We start from the raw sequence: 6,361 nt of genomic DNA, 5'->3' as shown, positions 1-6,361 counted from the left end.
CTAGCAACATGCTAGAAACATGCTAATCATGCTAGAAACAGGCTACCAACATGCTAGTTACTTGCTAATCATGCTAGCAACATGCTAGAAACATGCTAATCATGCTAGAAACAGGCTACCAACATGGTAGTTACTTGCTAATCATCCTACCTACATGCTAATGACTTGCTTATCATGCTAGCAACATGCTAATCACGTTCAAAACAGGCTATCAACATGCTAGAAACTTGTTAATCATAACTTGTAATCATGCTAGCAACATGCTAGTAACTTGTGTACATATATACTATTTTTTAAACATAATATCTAATAATAATATAATTATTTATTTTTTTATAGGATGTCATGTGATCTAATGATTTGAGTCCATCAAGATCCAAATAAATAAAGTGATGAAGTATTTTAGTCACTCAATAAATAAAGTACATTAATATGTTTATGTATCAAATAAATAATTTTCTAATTAAATTTTTAAATGCAAAAATATCTATATTTTGATATCTACCATTACTGTGATTTAAACAACTCACTCCATATAAACTCACTACTAAACTGTTTTTTTTTTTTAGTATTTTTTGTCTTTTTTTCAGCAAAATGTTAAAAAGTTAAATACATTTACTTCAGAACCAAATTTACTAAATACATAAAGTATTGTTTCCTGAAAAAAAAAAAATGGAGTGCTTTTAAGCTTTTACTTAAAACAATAACAAATATCTGCCAGTGGGGTCAGAAAAATGCATCTCAAGTAAATGTATCTTGATTTAAGAATGTAGATATTTGTACTGGAAAACAGTCTTAACAAATCATTCGCTGCATTCCCCTATAAAAAGCCTGCTAAAACAAGGTTTGCTTGATTTAGCGTAGCCTGGCAGACAAACAAAGCCTCGCTCAAGCGGCAGCATTAAATAAACCGCTCAGTAGATTTGATGTAATTGAGCCAATTCTCCGCCAAAGTAGAGCGATGCTGTGGCGCTGCGTTTACACAGGAAATCTCCAGAATAAACAAAGGCAGGAAGGCAAACAAACAGAAGGAAGGATCGAACGCATACGCCAGTCACCTGGCTTCAGTCCACCGTCAAACATCAGCCAATCACACCTCCTAACCCCAGCCTGACAGGCCTGGACGTCTGTTTGCCGGAGCTGTTGGAGATTGACAAACGAGCTAGTATTACTAGAGCAAACATGCTAATGCTGACACTACTTCAGCTTCACTGCATCAATCCCCTGCAAGCTTTAACTCAATATTAGCACATTAACTCATGTGTTTCATGGCAGCAAGATTTCCTCTGCCGTTAGGCCCTGTCTCAAATGGCAGACTTAATGTGCACTAGTGTAGAGGAAGACCACTAGGGTTTAGGATGTGATTTGGGACAGGGCTTTAGTCTCAAGTTCTGACTTAATTTCCCAGAATTCAGCATTTTGTATCATTTCTCTCCAGAAATCTGAGTTTACATTTGCAATGCTACATTTTTTTTTCCAGAATTTTGCTTTTCCATCTATTAATTCTGAATAATTTCCAGGAATTCTGAGTTTGTATCTTGTAATTTTGACTTTTTTCCCCCAGAATTCTGAGTTTAAATCTCATAATTTTGAATTATTTCCCAGATTTCAGCATTTTGTATCATTTCTCTCCAGAATTCTGAGTTTACATTTACAATGCTTATTTTTTTCCCAGAATTGTGCATTTATGTCTATTAATTCTAAATAATTTCCAGGAGTTTGTATCTTGTAATTTTGACTTATTTCCCAGAATTCTGAGTTTGCATCTCATAATTTTGAATTATTTCCCAGAATTCTGTATCTAGTATTTTTTTTTTTTTTTGTGTGTGCAAAATTTAGCATTTACATCTTGTAATTCTGAATTATTTCCCAGAATTTTGCTATTAAATCTTGCAATTCTGACTTTTTCCCCAGAATTCTGCGTGTAAATTTGCAATGCTAAATTTTCCCCAGAATTGTTTCTTTTTATTTTTACTTATTTCCCAGAATTTGGCATTTAAATCTCATAATTCTAAATTATTTCCCAGAATTTCCATCTCAAAATTCAGATTTTTTTTCGTAGAATTCTGATTACATCTCGCAATTCAGAATATTTTTCCCAAAAATATTGCATTTATCTCCAAATTCTGAACTATTTCCGAAAATTCTGAATTATTTATCTTGTAATTTTATTTAGAATTCTACATTTAAATCTCGCAATTCAGATTTCCCCCCAGAATTCTGCTTTTGAATCTTGTAATTCTGACTTTTTTCTCCAGAATTCTGCCTTTAAATCTTACAATTCTGACTTTTTCCCCTGAATTCTGTATTTACATTTGCAATGCTACATTTTTTTTCCCCAGAATTTTGCTTTTCCATCTATTAATTCTGAATAATTTCCAGGAATTCTGAGTTTGTATCTTGTAATTTAGACTTTTTTCCCCCCAGAATTCTGAGTTTGCATCTCATAATTTTGAATTATTTCCCAGAATTCTGTAGCTAGTATTTTTTACTTTTTTTTTTTTTTTTTTTGCAAAATTTAGCGTTTACATCTTGTAATTCTGAATTATTTCCCAGAATTTTGCTATTAAATCTTGCTATTCTGACTTTTTCCCCAGAATTCTGCGTGTACATTTGCAATGCTAAATTTTCCCCAGAATTGTATCTTGTTATTTTTACTTATTTCCCAGAATTTGGCATTTACATCTAATAATTCTAAATTATTTCCCAGAATTTCCATCTCAAAATTCAGATTTTTTTCAGATTTTTTCCCCCAGAATTGTGCGTTTACATCTCACAGTTCTGATGTTTTTCTCTAGATGTCTGCGTTTAAATCTGCTCTAATTCTGACTTTTTTTGCCTACAATTCTGCCCAGAATTTGCCCAGAATATTACATTTAGATCTCCAAATTCTGAACTATTTCTGAGAATACTGAATTTGTATCTTGTAATTTTTATTTATTTCCCAAAAATTTTTTCCTCAGATTTCTCCATTTAAATCTTGCAATTCTAACTTTTTTCCCAGTACTCTGAGCTTACATTTGCAATACTGTTGTTGTTGTTTTTTGAAAGAGTATTTTGCATTTACATCTTGTTACTTTACTTGTTACTATTTTCCCACAATTCTCAGTTTGTATCTTGTAATTTTGACTTTCTTCCCCATTATTCTGCATTTACATCTTGCAATTCAGTTTAGTTTCTCCAGAATTTAAATCTCGCAATTCTGACTTTTCCCACAATTCTAAGTTTACATTCACAATGCTATCCTTTTTCCCAGAATTTTGATTTACATCCTGCTATTCTGAATTATTTCCCAGAATTGTCAACTTTTTTTCTCAAGAATTCTTACTTTTTTGCAAAAACTGATTCAGAATTCTGGGGGAAAAGTCACAATTGTAAAACATATTTCTTTAATTCTGAAAAAAATTCTCAAAGTTCCCCAGAGTTTTATCTTGCAATTCAGAGAAAAAAAAACTAGTTAAAATAAAATTAAAAAAAATTTATTATGAGACCAAATCATGTTTTCATTGTTCAGTAACTCAGGAAAACATGTTTGGGTCACATTTCAAAACTCCAAATCCATCAAAAAAAAAAAAAAATCTTACTTTTAGCACTGTTTCACTTTTTTTTTTTTTTTTTTTTGTTTCTTTGCATTCTGACATTATTTTCAAGGCATGCAACCACATTTCCCTCATACTTTTGACAGGTTTCCTGAGATTAACCCAGCAGTCCTTGTACAGCAGGGTCTTTATACTGCATTTAAAGCATCTATTTAAGGACGTCGGGCCGTGAGGAGCGAGCTGTTGTGACTGTCACATGTCATTTTCTGTCTGGGCCGTGAAAGAAGACAGAAATGTTTGCTAACCGCCACGGGAGAATGAATGACAGTGATCAGTGAGAGTTAGAAATAAAATGAGAAAGAAAGTCTTAAACAAACCTGTATATGCTCCGTAGAAAGGAAACTCTTGACAGCAGTTACATAAGGGTTTTTGATCATTTCTCCTTCCGGATTCAAGCTCAACATCAAGGATCATCTGCAGTTTTTTGTGTTTTGTCCTCAATCGGAGTTCGCTTCAAGGCTCTCAAGTTTCAGAAATCTGTCAGAACAGCAAACAGTGATGCAGAAACATCAAGTGCATGTAAAGGTCAGTGTTTAAAATGCACAGAAATGAACTTAACATTCAGACAAAAGCTGTGATATTAGAGGCTGTACTGAACGATTTCCTGAAGCTCCAGGTGAGCGTCTCTGGATTCTCCTGGACAAATTTCCACAATCATCGGGGTTGTTCTGGCAGCGACTTCTGCATTCCCTGCTTTGATCCTGAAGTCTCTCAGATTCCTGACATGTGGAGAGCGATTGGCAGCCGGAGGGGGATGGAAACGCCATTTCAGGTCCAGACGACACAATACTCACCCTGTGCTGCTGCGTCTCACTCCATCGGCCTGAATCAGTCAAAACAGCACAAGAGCATTATAGAAAACTCAAGTAGGAATCAATTGACCACTGAAAAAATCATATTCTTAATGAGAATTTGAGTCAGTTTCACATGAACGGACTGATTTCTGATGCTCCTCATCTGTGGCACAAAAAAGTGAGAAAATCTGACAAAATACTCATTAAGAATATGATTTCTGGCAGCACAGAACATCACAGTTCAATCACACGTCAGTTTTCTTTCATCAATGCAACACAACAGGCCTGTTTTCACAGATTTACATAAAAGCACTGAATTCTCACGCTCCTCAGGGCTCTTAGAGAAACTGTAAAAGTCCATTCAATTCTATTTTTTGATTTTCAAGGACTTCAATCACTTTTCTATTTCAAATTCTAAAAAAACTAAATAGATAAATTAAAATATACTAATAAAAATAAAGTGAAGTATGACAATTAAAGTATTACAAAGTATACTGCACTTTTACTATAGTAAAACCATTTTTTCTTTGTTTTCTTTTTATAACTGTACTGCCTTAATGGTTTGAGAACTCTTCAAGAAAAAAAATCTGACTTGTCTGATCATTTGATAAATGAAATGATTCGCTATCCACGCTATGAAGATCCGATCTGAAGCAAAATATTTGTGAACCCGCACCAAAGTTCTGATCTAAATCAAATGATTCACGAACCATTATTTCAGATCAGGACTCAGGGCGCGTATCGCAAATAATTTGAATCAGATTGGAACTTTGCTTATCACAAATCATTTGATTTCGATCGGGACTTCAAACCGCGAATCATTTGGTTTGAATCATTTGATTCGCGAAATGATTCATGGACCCGTTCTGATCGAAATCAATTTCCCCTTCCAATCTAAATCAAATGATTCACGATACGCGATCCGATTTTATTAGATTTCATTTGATTTGAATCATTCCATTGAATCATTTGATTTGAATCATTTGATTCGCGAAATGACTCACAAACCCATTCTGATCTAAATCAAATAATTTAGGATATGATTGGAGTACTTTGAAATCTAATTTCATTTGATTTTGATCGGGACTTCAAACCGCGAATCATTTGATTTGAATCATTTGATTTGAATCATTTAATTTGAATCATTTGATTCGCGAAATGACTCACAAACCCATTCTGATCTAAATTAAATAATTTAGGATATGATTGGAGTGCTTCGAAATCTAATTTCATTTGATTTTGATCGGGACTTCAAACCGCGAATCATTTGATTTGAATCATTTGATTTGAATCATTTGATTCGCGAAACACAAACCCATTCTGATCTATATCAATTGATTCGCGATACGTATTTCTATTGAAGCACTTCGAAATCTAATTCGATTTGATTTCGATCGGGACTTCAATTCGCAAATCATTTGATTTGAATCATTTGATTTGTGAAATGATTCATGAACCCGTTCTGATCTAAATCAATTGATTCGTGATACGTGATTCGATTGGAGCACTTCAAAATTTGATTTTATTTGATTTCGACTGGGACTTCAAATCGTGAATCATTTGTTTTGAACCATTCGATTCGTGATATGATTCACAAACTCATTCTGATCCAAATCAAATGATTCGCGATCTAATTGGAGTTCTTCGAAATTTGATATAATTTGATTTTGATTGGGAATTTAAATCGCGAATCATTTGATTTGTGAAATGATTCAGGAACCCGTTCTGATCTAAATCAAATGATTCGCGATCCGATTGGAGTTCTTCGAAATTTGATCAGAAAAATCTAATTATATTGCATTGTGAATCAGAAACACATGATTCACAATGCAATAGGAATGCTTCAAAATTTAATTTTTTTAATTTCACTCAGGACCTCAAATCATGAATCATTTGATTTGAATTAATCAATTCATGAAATGATTCATATACCCCTTCCGATCAAAATCAAATGATTTACAATACGCG

At 33.3% G+C, this 6,361-nt stretch overlaps 1 long non-coding RNA gene across 1 annotated transcript; it reads right to left on the bottom strand.

The window, feature by feature from the left end:
- Window positions 1–1,013: 1,013 nt before the first annotated feature.
- On the bottom strand, window positions 1,014–5,873 carry LOC141301056 (uncharacterized). The gene is made up of 3 exons (XR_012342093.1): window positions 4,198–5,873; window positions 3,917–4,076; window positions 1,014–1,140 (listed from the first exon to the last, which is right to left on the bottom strand). It is a non-coding gene; the product is annotated as an uncharacterized lncRNA (long non-coding RNA).
- Window positions 5,874–6,361: the final 488 nt, after the last annotated feature.

Source organism: Garra rufa, chromosome 25, assembly GCF_049309525.1.
Source record: "Garra rufa chromosome 25, GarRuf1.0, whole genome shotgun sequence".
NCBI lineage: Eukaryota > Metazoa > Chordata > Actinopteri > Cypriniformes > Cyprinidae > Garra > Garra rufa.
The sequence above is the reverse complement of the archived record's forward strand: the minus strand, read 5'-3'. Positions and strand labels throughout refer to the sequence as shown.